Raw genomic sequence first — 16,669 nt, forward strand, 5'->3', positions numbered from 1 at the left:
TATTCTCAAATATATTTTCTAATGTACACAAAGAAAACAAAACTGTAGACAAGGAAAGATGCACACATGCTTGAGAAGTGAGACACAAAATAAACGTTGGCTGTAAAGTGGGGGTGGAAGCTAGGAAGACTATTTGATTTGCTAGTGCCTATTAGACATGAATTTCACCTGCTACATTTTTGGACTTTTAACCTTTTTAGGGATTTATTAATCCTGGAGACATCTTGATTATCCTTCAATGGGCTATACCAAGTCCTAGAGATATTAACAGCTATTAGCCAGCACCCACATGCCCGAGTAAATCAACTGCTAAAATCTGTTTTGGTTCCTGCACGTTAAAATATGATCACTACAATTATAGTATTAGTTGGTGGGCCTTTCTTTGAGATGATTAGATCTTATGGGCAGAGCCTTCATGAAAGGTATAAGAAGCATATAAAAGAGGCCCAGAGGGATGCCTTGTCCTGTTCCCACATCTGGAAGTGGACTTAGAGTACTCACCAGACACTTAGTCTCTTGTTCACTTAACCTCAAGGGCTAGCTTTTAGAACTGTGAGAGCTATCAATAATTCCATTGTTCATAAGTGATCCAGATTATTGTATTTTGTTATCACAGCTTACATACACTAATACAAAATAGGTCCAAAGCTCACACTGCTGGTGTTCTCTGCCAACTCATCAAGTACCTACAACTTTGCATATCCTATAAACACCAGCCTTAATTATTCAAATTTCTAAAATTTTCTACCTATGACAAGGTTCAGATATTAATTTTCACTTTTCTTACATTGTCTCGGTCTATTTGAATAATTCCCCAAAATAGTCTTTCAGAATTAACAGTATTTTTGTTTCTCCTTAAGGAAATGGTAAGACTTTCTGGATATGTCCCTCACTAGAAAACACCCCATCAAAGCTTTGGGCCACATTGTGATTTCTTACGTGAGTCACAGAGTTGTGTGCCTTCACACATGCTTGGCACATTTAAAATACTTTGGTTAATTTTGCTGTTTATAAGGACTACATACTTTTTGATTAACTCATTTGTCTACATTTGTATTATTTAGTGATTAAGCCAAGATTTTTTCTGCATGGTGACATACCTGAACAATTATATGATTTATCAATTGAGTAACATAAAACAATAAGTAATAATTTGTAATTTAGAGGAAAAGCAAGTCTAATTCCTATTCTCAAAGAATACAGGAAACCCAAATTAATGTTCTGTTATTCTTGTATTGTTTTGAATTTTTAAAGAGAAAAACAAGATTTTTGTTGTCATAATTAAAGATTTAGTTTATAGAATTTACAACTTACCTAAGGGCTTCATTTCTTTTATAAATGAAAAAATTTCAAATATGTTCTCAGTCATAAATGAATTTTAATAACAACAATATTTTGTGCTAAGATGTGAGAGCTACAGTTTTTTAAATGTTACTAGTACTATGAAAACAATTAGTTTAAGAACACAGAACACATCATATTTTATCAACATTGCAGTGAGGAACAAAGATTTACACCATGTGTACAAATAAAATTTATAGAAAACTCTATGCTTACAAATGTTTCCATTTTTGTTACTCCTACATATCATATAATATAGTACATTAGGATATTTATTATAGGTAGTATACTATATGTTACACTACATACTATGTCTCTATAAATAGAGTTATGTATGTACATGTATATCTTAGAAAATGTCAGAGATCTTCTGTAGGTACAGCTAACTGAATAGGAATTGTAACGGCAGGTATAGGGAATGGCAACTTAGAGGCTAGGAGAGCCTGTGAAGTACTTTCTGAAGGGAGGCATTATTTAACGTTAGGCGAAATGAACCCCAAGATAAGAACTCAAGGTTTTTCTTTCTTGCTATTGTTTCTAACATATTTATAAGATAATTTCTTTCTTGCTTTGTATGGTCCCTCCCCCACGGTATAACCCCTGTTTTCACTATATTTGATGTTGGTATAATTTGTGGGGGGGGAGGGAAAAAAAACAAATTGTTTAAATAGGGATACAGAGGACCCATTGCCAATGAGATGTACAAGATGCTAGGTCGAAAAACAAACTTTACAACTTTGGAGTTGGGGGGGAGCGGGGATGGGAGAGCAGGGATGGGAAGGGGAAACAAAGGAGGAGGCAACAATGCTGATAAGAAATGTACTCGTTACCTTGCTCAAGTAATTGTAACCCCTCTGTACGGTATCTTCACAATAAAAAAACTTATTAATTTAAAAAAGGAGGCATTATCTAAACTGAGTCGATAGCTTGAAAAGTTCACTCCAGGCTTTTACCAAGGTGAATGTAGTCTGCCTACAAGGACATGGGATAGTTACGATCCATGAGACCAAAGTGTTCACAAGAAGTCAAATCATAAAGAACTTTCCAGGCTAAGTTTCGATACCCACCATCAATGTAATGAGGAGACAGTAAAGCATCATCAGAAGTAGATGATGCTTAAAATTCACAGGATTCGCCGGGCACCAGTGGCTCACACCTGTAATCCTAGCTACTCAGGCGGCTGAGAACTGAGGATCACGGTTCAAAGCCAGCCCCAGCAGGAAAATCCGTGACACTCATCCCCAATAAACCACCAGAAAACTGAAGTGGTGCTGTGGCTCAAGTAGTAGAGCACTCACCTTGAGCTGAAGAGCTGAAGGATAGCACCCAGGCCCAGAGTTCAAGCCCCCCATCACACAAAAAAATAAAATAAAAAAAGATTTACAGGATCTCATAGGTCCCAGTAGAATCCATTCAATATTAATACAAGCATTTTCAATGACTTTGTACCTATAATTTACTATTATATCATTCCTATCCATTTTCTTTCTTTCAGCAATAATGAAATATACATTTAACTTGACTGAAATAGATGTTTCTAAAATTATATATTTTATATAACTGGAAAAGAAATGCTTATATTAAGACAGAACAAAGATTTCAACCCTAGTTTGAATTGTGTATTTATTACAATCCTGTGACCCATTGAAGAACAGCTAGTCTTGAACAAATTTTGAAAAAAACTGAGTGCTCTGGAAGTTCTCCATAAAAAAATCTTGAAAATAAGAGATGAAAGAAAAGGTCAAGCCATCCAGAACCAATTTATAAAGAAATTCTGAAGATTTTCTTAGAATCTGTCTTAAGACGTACGTTTTCTTTTATGGAGTAATAGGCAACATGAATTCAAAGAAGCCATAACTCACTGTCTCCTTTCACCCAAAAAGCATTTTTTTAATGTGTAGTTACTCATGTAAATTATGTTCTGAATCATGAAGAAAATGTAATTATTCCTTGACAGGTATTTTCTAGTTAATATTCGAGTTGAAATAAATAAGACATTTGCTATATTAAATATATTAAATATAGGTGCCTCTAGGGAAACTTTATCATTTCTTAGAGTCTGGTTAATTCTCTTGGATTCTACTATAAAAATTGGTACCTTTAAAAATCCGTTGGTATAATTTGTCTTAAAGATATTCTATGGTATTTGTGATTGAATTTTTAGTTATATATCAGTACTACTAATAATTTAAATTTATATCCTTAATTAATTAAATTTGATTTTCTAAGTAACAACAGTAATTGTCCTGTAGTTATTAGTATGTATATATATATATATATATATATACATATATGTTATAGTAACAATCAAAATTACCAGATATCCCTCACCTGTTGCCATATGTACTAATTGTGTGGTTAAGTATTAGATGACTTCTACCCTGCGGTAACCATTCCATTAGTTATGTATCTCTAACAATAGAAATTTATTCTAAAAATACTGAATTATTGAAAACAAGAAATGATTCTGAAAAGAAGTATTTGCTTCTGCTGAGAGTCACCAAGTAGATTATGAGCACTTCTTTCAAGTGTTTTATATCTCAGATAAATAATTAAAACCAATATTACAATTGGCTAAATAACTTAAAATGACAAAATTAGAATCAGAGGAGAAACAGTTTCAACTTCAAAACCTGCAACTGAATTGTATTTCCCACGCAGCCTAGATCCCTCATTGGGATCCTGTCTCACCTTGCTCATTCATGTGCCCTGGTGAGTCGATTGATATTCTGTGCCTCTGGTTTTCTGTGATTTCCTTCCAGTTACAAGGCTCCTCTAAAGAATTCATTACTGGGCTCTGCACACACTAAGACTATCATTATTAAACAAGGCTTCTTGATGCTCACTATTTCATAGAAGTCAAACATTCTGACCATATATAATAACATAACATTTATATTTTGAGAGCAAAGTCTTTGGTTATAGGCAAGGCTGAAACAAATCCCTGTCTCAGTGGAACCTCACGAGATGTCTAGACCTACAACACACTCATATCTTTCTGATATTGGTTAAACATTTTTCAGAGTACCCTCCATTAGTAGTAACTGTCTTCTGACTCAAACTGATTATTCTAGGCCAGTGGTTTTCATCTAATGCAAATGCAATATTTCAGCTAGAAAGGGAGAGGAGTTTAATTTGGGCTGAAATTCGTTGTACTAGAGATTAATTTGAAAAGCATTTTGTACAAAATTTGTCAACAACTCTAGGGACATTTCTTCATAATGCCTCACTGATGCATTATGGTCTTAACCATTATCATCAAATTCTTTTTGTTGTCCATAGTTCTCAGACATTTAGAACAAAAGCCAGCAACATTATCTGTCATCTATCTATGTATCTGTGTGTCCATGAGTCTATGCATCTATCACCTAAACTGAATGATATTTTATTTCTATCACATTATTTTATCTACATTTTCTAATGAACTTATGGATTATCATTTCCAACCTGAAAGCCTGAAGCTTACATGTGGCAGAAGTATCCAAAGGCCATATGTGTAGTTTGTTGTATGATGAATGCATGCTATTCTATGAATGCATCAATGTACATAAAGAGCTCTGCTTTGCTATTCACAGTCATAGACAGTACATTAATTAGACTGACCACCTTATTTACATTCACTGTACTCGTCACTCTTAAAACCTATTATTCACTAGTACTTCAATCTTATTGGTCAATATTTCCCCAGGTCAACACTCTCAAAAAGAACACACACAGAGAAAGGAAAAATCAGAGGAAAGAGAGGAAAAGAGTAGGCCAAAAGGAAGAGGAAAAAGAGAAAAAATACTTTGTACCTTCCCCTCCTTTATAATGTAATGGTGCAGTATTTCCAACTTCAAAACAAAGGAAGAGAACATGAAAGACTTGGCTTGGACTCACAGATCAATACAAACGTCATCATTCTCCCTAGGACGTCTATCTACTCACATCCACTCATAATGTGACCGTAAACATCTATGAAATCCAGGACTCTGAGCAGTTATTGAGTCTGTTTATGGTAATGGTGAAGTTGACACCTTAAGTCACAGTGATTTTCAAATAGAGCCACAGGGAAAACAACATGTTGGAAAACACAGGAACGTGTTGATTAAGGCAATGAATACGGAAGTTCTCAGCTAAGAAATGTTATGAACACATCACTATGTAAATCAGACTTTATATTTTAGTTGCCTATAAAATATAAATACATGTAAGTAGAAATATATATAAAATTCCAACAATCAGATATGTGTTGTTTCTTTTTTTCCTAAATCCTAATATTACCAATAATAGTCAATGAATGCGGTCAACAGTCCTTTCAATTACAATTGTATTCGAAAGAAACTGAACATGTCAGTTGTCTGTGTCCGTACACAGATCTTTATTTGTTTAGTTACTTAGTTAGGTTTGCTAATGGCAGTGCTAACTAATACTAGACACAAATCAATCATTCCTCTAAAATATATAAAAACTGTTAACAATGTAGGATATTTTAATCAGGATGAAGAGATCTGAAAATCATGGTTCAAAGCTAGCCCTGCAAAGTCCATGAGACTATTATCTCTAAGTAACAATCAAATAAAAAAAAACTTCTACATATATAGATATTCAAATGTCAGAGCATCTATTGAAAAAACTTATATAATTTACTGCTCACTCATGTTCTATGTGCTTCACAATACAGAAGAGTATGCAGGGTTCAGAGGAGAAAAAATGCTACATACAACTGGGATACAATAGGTTGAAAGAATAGGAAGGATTTCCAATGAGCGATATGGAAACTTGGCTTAGTAAGGGCAATTGATAATATCTGTTTTATAACTGCTTGTATTTCTGAAAATGTGCCATAATGCTTTTGTGTTTGTGTGTGTGTGTGTGTGTGTGTGTGTGTATGTGTGTGTGCGTGTGCACACGCGCGCGCGTGCTGATACATACTGAGGTTTGATCTCAGGGCCTGGGGGCTGTCCCTTAGATTTTTCTATCAAGGATAAGGCTTTACATGTTTATTTAGAGCTTCACTTCCAGTATTTTGGTGGTTAATTGGAGATAAGAGCCTCACAGACTTTCTGCTCTGTGCCTTCACACCGTAGCCTCAGATCTCAGACTCTTGAGTAGTGTGAATTATAGGGATGACCCACTGGTGCCTAGCAGATAATGCTTTTTTAATGGATCAACATATAATTTTAATTAAATTAGTGGTACTGTATAATATATTTGATTGTATTCCTTTATCATGGCTAACTTTTTTTTAAAAAAATTTTATTGTAAAGATGCTGTACAGAGGGGTTACAATTACATGAGTAAGGCAATGAGTACATTACTTGTCCATCATTGTTATCCCTTCCCTTCCATGTATTGTCCCACTATCCTTTCCCTCCTCCACTTCCCACATTCCTCCTAACCCCACTCCTTTTCCTCCACCCTCTCCCCCACCCGAAGTTGTAAAGTTTGTTTCCAATATACTGTCCTGTGGGTATCCTTGTTGCAATGGATCATCCTGTCTCCTTGTTTCAGCGTTTTGTTATTCCCCTGCCCCTCCCCAGGTTAGACACTGCCTATATACAAGATGCAGGGTACCAAAACAGATAATGCTTTTACTAGAGAAGATGCGGGGGGGAAAAGGTTTATTGGATAAAATTTAGGCACAACACACAAGAATCACTACAATACAATCTTGATATGCACTTTTATGTTACATTGTATATCCTATGTCATTTGAAGAAGGAACAAGCAGTTAACTCAGTTTTTTTTTTCCAGCAAATATGTACTGGTCACCTATGTATGTGTTTCAGAACTTCACTAAATCCTGTAAATACAAAAATGAAAATAATTGATTCAATCCTTGCTCATTTCAAACTTAAAATGGTAATTTTGCCTTGCAGTACTGTTTTGTAAGAACATTTAATTCAAGAAAATCAAGAGAAGTGCTTACCTTTTCAGAAGCTTTTGTGGTTACTTATTAAAACTACAGTTTGGAGATTTGTTATAATTTATATTTTTTCAATTGACAAAAATTATGCATATATGTTTGGGCAAAATACTATTATTGATGTATGTGTACATTGTGGAATATCTAAATTGACCTAATTTACTATCAGTTGATATACTTAGCCTTCTCTGAAAAGAACATTTAAAATTTATTCTCTTAATAAATGCAGATATATTATGATTTAAATACATAACTTGAAATATGCACTACTGTAGTCATGCGACTGTATATAGAACTCTAAATTTCCATTCCATTTTATTTTTGTTTTTTGCTTGTTTGTTTCTGTAAGTACTGGAGTTGGAACCCTCAGCCTCACAATTGGCAGGCAGGTATCTACCACTTAAGCCATACTCATAGCTCCAGGACTCTAGAATTTATCTCTACTTTGTACCTTTGGCCAACATCCCACCTTTCCTGCATACCCACTTCAGCCTCCAGAGAGTACCGGATCACAAGCCTCTACACCTGAGTTGGTTTTCTTAGAGGATGGTGTTGCAGACACTGAAGCAGTTTTGAACTTGAGGTTGTCCTGCTTTGGCAGGGATCACTCACTGCAGGAATTACAGGAATAAACCACTATGTCCAACTTCTACATATTTCACTTCTGTTACATTCGGCATAAAAGTAACATCAGGCAGTTTTCTCTTTTTGTGCCTAGCATATTTCATTCAATCTAATGTCCTGCTTAGAGGCATTCACTTTCTATTTGGCCTCTATTCAGTCCACTATGTTGCCTATAAGCATGTCATAATCTCGTACATGCCTGTTTGACCTCTAGAGTAGAATTCCTATCAGTGCAGATAATCACTGTGCCAAGATTTTGGATCTGTTTTACATGTGTGCTGGATTTAATCTCTCAATAAAAAATATTTCTGATGGAACCTCTGAAGACCCTTGCCACTTCCTAGCATTCAAGTGAACCTGCCATACTAATATCTACATATATTCACATCTTCATTGGGACTGACAGAGGACTTAAAATGTTTCAGCATTATACAATAAATGTCTCTGCATCTCTAACACTGAGTTGCCACTCTTTAGAACATAGTAGGCCACCAATGGCCATGATTTTACACATTTGGTGGTGGTTTCACAAAGACTGAGAATGACTTTGGGTTTGTCTATCCATGCACTTGCTTCCTCTGGTATCCTCTACCTGATATACTCTAAGGTTGGTTTTTTTTTAAGTGTTACATTCTAACAAGTTGAACCAAGCAGTCATTTTCAATTTAAGCTGCTGTTTTGGTAAGCAGCAGTAATTCAGTCACAAATCAAAGCAGCACATAGGCATGCTATATCCTCACAGCTGTCTTCTAGAAACTTAAGATAGTCCATATAGCAAGACACACAGCAAATTGGATATTTACTGAAACAGTGTTTTATGTCCAAACATATATAAATTGTGCTAGAGCTGGAATTCAGTGTACTCTTGATTCCCAAATGTCACTGTAGCCAAAAAAAGTTATGTGAATAAACATATATAACTAAAGGATGAATATAATCTTGACACTAGAACTCCATTGTTTCTTGTACTTCATACAATAGAATGCTATATGCCCAGCCCTGCACTAGAAACTTTCACATTATCTCATTTAATACCATAAGTGTTAATATCCTCACTGAGAAAGTGATCACATCAAGCCCAGAAAAATTCATAGACTAATGTAAGCCACACAGCTAACAAGGGATACTTCTTGCAACTGAGAAGGCATTGATATGGGCTTATTGAAAAAAGACACAAAAATAACTTCAACTTCCCTTGAAAGGGCACAGAGTTACTAACAAGTACTAACAGATCTAGAAGATGTTCATCCTACCAATTGGTTAGCTTTGTCTGTCTGGTAGAAAGTTGATGTTTCTACTATGGTGAAGTTATTTAATAACCAGCTTAATATAAGAAATGTACAGATTAATGCATTGGTTAACATGATATTCAATAATTATTGATAAGCACTTAAAGCAAGTTTCTAAAGATAGACAAACCTAACTCAATATCTACATAGCTCATGTTCTTCCCTGTGACTCAATTTAAGAAAACCTCTGAAAATCTCTGATAAATTAATTCAGTAGCAAATTAAAAGTGTCTTCATACATAAATATTGTTCATCTCTTTTTATAATATCATTATAGACCAATTGTTGGGATGTATCAGTTTACTTGAATACAGGTTAATCTGCATGTTGAGCTATGACTTTTTTCCTTAAAAATATTTAGTAGTTCAATTACTTAACTACAAAACAGTTCTAAAAAAGAAATAGGTTAAATACAGTGTATGAACCATGTAGAAAAGAAATAATCTCACCAGTCCTATGTATTCAACAAGACACTACTTTAGGGACTGATTTCTGTTCACACTCTCACTCAGATATTGAATGCAAGCTCTATTCACAGAGGGAAATTTTAATAATATAGTCAAAGCTAACAGAGACTATATAGGCATTTCCTAATCTACAGGAAGAGATGCCAAGGACTCATGCTGAGAGGGGTCACGTGGGGACACACAGATAAAGCCATGATCTGCCCAGCAAGAAGAGAGACCTCAGGAAAAATAAAACACTCCAGTACCTTGCTTCATGTTGGATTTGTAGCCTCCAGATATCTATTAAAACAAATTTCACTTGCTCAGGTCATACGGTTTCCAGAATTTTGTTTTGGCTCCACAGGAAGAAAGGCTCATGGTAGATTTAGTTAGCGCAAAAATAACACATCTTGAACCTCAGATTCTATTTTACCCTGTAGAACCAATTAAACCATTGACAAAGTGGCTATGTTAGGCATTAGAAAGAGAAAACATGTGAAGCTAGGAAGATTAATGCATGAAAAGTGTCTGTCAAGGAAAAAAAAAAGCTGTTGGGACCATGACCAGTTAGGGAGTTCAAGGTCAAGATAAAGATGGCGACATGACTCCACTGTAATGTGTGGTATGAAAGAAACCACACCTTTCCGGCCCAGTGTATAACTCCAATGCTGCTGGTTGTAACTTTTGCTAAGATATCACTTTCTTCATGTAAATCTTTCTATTAATAATTTCTAAAGTTGTTTCTAGCTTCAACATTTTAGAAACACTTAGCATCCCCAAGACATTTTTAGTTTGGGTTTTATTAGTATTACAAACCACGTAGAAACCCATAGTTTAATCCAATTCTTTTCTAGAAAATAATTAACATTGAATGATAGGGAAAAGTAAAGGCTTTTCAATAATAATTTCCCATTCTTAGAATTGAGCTTTACTCTCACAATTCTGTATGTATTTAGGCAATTTTTATTACTTGTACTTCACAATTATTACCAAGTCTCCACGTTCCCCAAATTCATATTGTCTCAAATTCAGTGGATAGGAAGTTCTGAAAAAGACATAGGTATTCTTATCATGTCAAAACTCTGGTTTGGCATTTAGAATGTCATTTGGCAATACTCAAACTTCACTGTCCCTCAGTTAATTCATTTTAAAATAAAGATGAACATTTATCTCAGACATTCTTTGTGCGTAGTGCAAAGATAATATACACAGAGCCACAAATCTCAGTGGAAAGTGGAAATAACCATTTCAAAGCCTGAAAACAAGCCAATAGTTTTTCAATCTGTCCTTATACTATTGAAAAGTTAGCTGTTTTGCTTCTATTTCTTCAAAATGTATCTTAACCTATACAAAGATATAATTAGCAACACTGTGAATCCAGGTTGCCAAGCTAAAATATATAATATTTATCCCTAGTCTTATACCTTGACTTGATTCAGTTCACTTCCATAGTAACTTAAACCTACTTTCCACATCTCTGGAATCCATTCTTCTCACATTTAGTGTCTTACAATCTTTTCCAAGATGAGTAATGACTTACTAGATTGTCTTCTGAATTATAGTCTCTCTTCTCCTCCTCCTCCTCCTCCTCCTCTTCCTCCTTCTTCTCCTCCTCCTCCTCCTTTTCCTCCTCCTCCTCCTCCTCCTCCTCCTCTTTCTTCTTCTTTTTCTTCTTCTTTCTTCTTCACTTTCCTTTACTTTCTTCCCACTACCTCCCATTTTCTCATCAAAATAAACAACAAAAAAGGCTGATCATTATTCTTACATTTACCCTTCACTAGTACTTACATTATGGTTTTTATTGCTTTTTTGTGAATCAAGAAATCTGGTCCTTTACAATGAGTTCAAACCCCAATTCTACCACTGATTGGGCGCATACGCAGTTGACATTCTTGTTACTCCAACTAAAGAGTTTAGACTAAGTTATTTTTGTGCAGTACCCTTAACATCTACAACATCACCTATGGGAAAAGAACTACATGCATAAAGATTACAAAAGATATATACCACATTTTCTTGATCCATTCATCTACTGAGGGGCATCTGGGTTGGTTCCATATATTAACTATGGTAAATAATGCTGCAATAAACATAGTTGTGCTGGTAGTTTAGTATGGTCTTGTTTGTGATCATTCTGGTAAATGCCCAAAAGTGGGATTGCTGGGTCATAGAGGAGGAGAAACGGTCAGATAAGTTGATGTTAGGTGAAATGAACCCCAAGATAAGGACTCAAATGTTTTTTTTTTCTTTCTTGCTATTGTGTCTAACATATTTATAAGATATTTCTTTGTTGCCTTGTATGTCCCTGCCCCACGGTATAATCCCTGTTTTCACTGTATTTGATGTTGGTATAATTTGTGGAGGGGAAGGGAAAAAACAAATTGTTTAACTATGGATACAGGTGGACCCATTGCAACAATGAGATGAACAAGACATTATGTCGAAAAAAGAACTTTACAACTTTGTGGGGAATGGGGACGGGACAGGGGAGGTTGGGAGGTAAGGGGAAACAAAGGAGGAGGCAACAATGCTTGATAAGAAATGTACTCATTACCTGGCTCATGTAATTGTAACCCCTCTGTATGGTATTTAAACAATTAAAAATATAAATGTATTAAAATAAAAAATTACAAAAATATCTCAATTAAGCTGTATATTTCAGGGTAAAAGATGCTTTCCTGGAAGTAAATAAACAAGTAATACTAATAAAAAATGCTAGCATCTTTATAATATCAATGAAACATTTAAGGATGGAATGAAGATAGTTGAAAAACAACTCTTATTTTTCATCAGATCGATGCCACCCACATCCACAGTATCTTCTGATTCTGTTTTCCTGGAAGATAAGAGATGACTCTTTCATTTGTTCTGAGCTGATTATCTGATTCCCAATAGCATGGGTGACTGCTTTGTAAATGATGTTGATTGAATACAGAAGAAAGAGTTAAACATAGTAAGACAGATAAGTAAGCATGATTTAGACCACACCATTCTAGTCACTTAAATTAAGAGTTTGATATGCTCATTAACCAATCTGAAGTGCCATTAACAACAGAAAATAAAGAGGGTGAAAATAAGTATCAAGAAATAACAGAACACAATTAAATTAATGGAGTTTAGGGAGGATGCACCAAAGTTTCCCCTGATTCTTTCTGTAGCTTTTTTATAATGCCATGTTTCTAATTTACCTCATTTATATTAATGAGTAGAGGTTTGCAAAACTATTAGCATGATTGAAAATTACACTAATGCTTAGTAAATCTACCTCTAATTATTATGATTAATGAGAAGTTGATCATCTTGGACCAGATTAACAACCTAAAGCAAGTAAAATACAGCAAAAGAGCTTTTCCTCCATAACCCAGGTCTTTAGTCTTTTTTATTTAATGAAACCCTGATCAGTCTACTCACTCACATTATATACTAATTCACTACAACCACCCATTTACATAGATTTACATAGATTATATTTTTCAAATTTATATATTTATTTGAAATAATTACTTCCAAGTACATTAAAACGTGGTCTTCTGATTGTCTCTGCATCCTGTTAATGTTCTCATATGAGACTGAATACTAAACCCAATCATATTTTTGTCTAACTGGCTCTAAGTCATCTGTTTGAGGATTATCTTTATAGCCATAGAATTAACAAATTAGAAACAGTATCACTTTATTTATTTAAATATTATGATGGCTCTCAGGCACTCATAGTCCTAGCGACTCAGGAGGATGAGATATTAGGATTACAGTATATAGCCAGGCCAGAGAGGAAAGCCTGGAGCACTTTTCATGAGTAATCAGCATAAAGCTAGAAGTAAAAGCGTGCCTCAAGTGGTACAGTATAGCCTTAAGTGAAAAAGCTAAGGATGAACAGGAGTCCCTGAGTTCAAGATCTAGTACTAGAAATAAATTTTTAAAATAACTACTGTTTTTCAAAAAGAGCTTGAAGTCAGAAAAATAGCAGTCGAACTAAAATTTATTTTAATCTGTTCAATATCTGATTTCTTTTTTTAATCTAAGAAATGCAAGCTGTTTTCTTTAGCCTTAATTTTGGTAATGTAATTTTCTTTAGTTCACCTTTCATTAAAATAGTACTGCGCTATTAATCACTTAAGTTTGGTCTACTTTATCTTGTCTTCTGCTATTGATGGTAGGTAGCCATGGAAACAAACCATATTCAATGCTTCACTCCTGAATACAGTGGCCCAATATGTGCACTTTGACAGCACAAACAAAAGTTGTTAAATATTATATTTCCCTGGGTTCCATGACAGGCTGTTAATGAAGCAAAATTTTGTGTGACAATGGCCTTTATGTCCTGAAAGAGTGCTTCTTAAATAAATAGAAAAGTTTGAAATACAATATGTCCAGGTAAGGGCCTGAGCCTTACCAGACTGAGTTTGTAGAATCTCATGTTTTATGAGCCATTATGGAGATGATGGATGCTAATTAGTATGATGGGTGCTAATTATGAGGATGACATTAGAAAACAGAACAAGTCCTCAATCAATGGTAATTTTCTTTTCATATTAAAGATGAAAAGTGACCCCAAAATCTCTTATATTTTATAACTTATTTTTATTATCACAGTGATGTGCAGAGGGGTTACAGCTACATAAGTATGGTAGTCTCTTTTAGCAAATTTGGAATAGGAAAGTTAACAATATTCCATAAAGGTGCTTCAGTGGTAAAATGAAATGCTTTCTAAACAAACTACTCAATCAAATCTCTGTGAAGTCCCTTTCCTGCCCTTTACTAGCTGTGTGGCCTTGAACAAGTTACTTTATCCTCTCAGAGCCTCTGTTGCCTTATTTATAAAATGAAGATATAACAGAACCCAGGTCATGGATTTTTAGAGGAAGATGACATATGCAGAATGCCAAGCTCATGTAGTGTTTCTAATACATATTATATACTGAAAGTTGGTTGATTGTGGTACTACACTAGCACTAGTGATATTGGAATAACAAGAACAAATCAGCCCTGGCTACCTTTCTTTGAGGTTCATACCCACAGTAAGATGTAAGAAATGAACTTAGGGAAGTACATCATTAGAAAATCCATCAAAATGGAATCATTGCAAGAATAGAACAGTAGTCCACAACACTCTAATGTTTCTGATTTATTTGAGCCATGCTGAGAATGGAGGTATCTGTACTGATCTTGTCTGGGGTCCAAGATGTGTTGCCAGTGATCAAGAGGTGTCAGGTTGTCCAAGATGGCCTCACTTGCATAACTAGAGGATGGGACTGTCTACCATCAGGATCTCCTCTACATGGTCTTTCAACCTTAAGAATGAGAGCTGTATTCTTTATTCTCACCTCAGGGAAACAAGACAATGAAAACAAGCTGCAAGGTTTGAGGAAGCCTAGGTTCAGAACTTCTGGAATATTATTACTGCCATGTTCTGTTGGACCAATCAAGCCAGAAAGGCAGCCCAATTATGGAGACAGAGGAACACACTGCCCTTCTTTAGGGAACATCTAAATTGATAGAGTACAAAGAACATTACAAAAAGAATTTTTATATACTGCTACTAGGGTTTGAACCCAAGACCTGGTCCCTATCCTGTAGCTTTTTCACTCAAAGGCTTGAGCTCTACCTCTTGAACCAGAGCTCCACATCTGGCTTTTTCATGGTTAACTGGAAATAATTCTCAGACTTTCTTGCCTGGGTTGGCTTTGAATTGTGATCCTCAGAATTCAGTGTGAGTAGCTAGCATTACAGGCATGAGCCACTGACTCCAAACCATAGTAATTCTATTTATTGATTGACTTTTTTAACTGTTAGAGCTAGATCATATTCCTTAGAGCCACTGACTCCAAACCACAGTAATTCCATTTATTGATTGATTTTTTTAACTGTTAGAGCTAGATCATATTCCTTAGACTTTCATAGTAATAGCACTCTTTACTCATTGCCATTTGAAACTTAATCTTTCTCAATTTATACTTATTCTATTAAATGAAGCATAGAGAATCAAATCTCTATCTCAATAGATTTCTATATTTAACCTGCATCAGAACTCTCAAGGATCTTAAAAATGGACTTCTACTACCCACCACATGGTCCTATTAATTATTAAGTACATTAATTAATAATGTTAATAATTAGTAGACACAGCAATCTCTTAAATGTAATTTAACTATTAGTTAACTATTAGTCACCATAGGAGACATAGTCAAAGGGCATAATATGAGAGGCCTACGGAACAGATCTAAAGAGTTGGCCTTGAAGAGCAAAAAGAAACAATGGCAAATCCTAACTTAGAACATATTTATATTTTAAGATTGCTGTGGCAGTGGCAGGGAACCTTGGGGGAAGAAGACAAGTTGGGTAAGTACTATGGTGATTCAGGTATAGGAAAATAACTATCTTGTGTAAAATAGTCCTGATCCACAGAATGTGGTGAGTGGACTCATTTGCAGTTATGACCCTCAATCTCAAATGGGCACTCACAAAAGTCAGGGTATCCTACTGCGAGTCTGGTAGTAAATATATGTATCTTTCCATTATCTTTAAGTAGTTGTACGAAGTAGCTGCCATTAAACAAAGTAGTTTATGAACATAGTGCATCTGGATCAATATAACCCCTTTCAACATTCTCACCCATTCCATCCTTTCAAGTCCCTTCCCCTGCTCTTTTAAATTTTGTAAGGTATACAGTGACTGCACTCTCTCCTCCTCTTCTCATCTTCATTTGTCTACCTGTTTCCCCATGTCCCCAAACCTTTTCTCCTTATTATCCATTTTTTACCTTATATTTCTCTTTCTTCAAAGTAGCTGCCCCTATTTCTACTCATTTTCCACTGTTATATCCCCCTTACACTTTCCAGGCAAAATATAGTATATTGGAAGACATTACCCATATTCCCCCCATACCCATTTCCCATTTCTCCTGTCAGACTGCCACTGTGGCTCAGCCTCTGATTTCTCTAACACAAAACATATCCATGTCACCTTTCCATACTCCACTAACTTCCTATACTCAACTACTCAGATACTTCCAGATGCACCATCTTTCTCTACTTTTTATTGTTTCTTTATTCTCCTAAAAA

General features: G+C 35.1%; 1 protein-coding gene across 1 annotated transcript in view; it reads right to left on the reverse strand.

Annotated features, from left to right (window-relative positions):
* Naaladl2 (N-acetylated alpha-linked acidic dipeptidase like 2) overlaps positions 1-16,669 on the reverse strand; it is a 910,349-nt gene that overhangs the window by 810,360 nt on the left and 83,320 nt on the right. The window lies entirely within an intron of this gene.

This window comes from Dipodomys spectabilis, unplaced genomic scaffold, assembly GCF_019054845.1.
Source record: "Dipodomys spectabilis isolate Male_0828 unplaced genomic scaffold, ASM1905484v1 ptg000050l, whole genome shotgun sequence".
Classification (NCBI taxonomy): Eukaryota; Metazoa; Chordata; class Mammalia; order Rodentia; family Heteromyidae; genus Dipodomys; species Dipodomys spectabilis.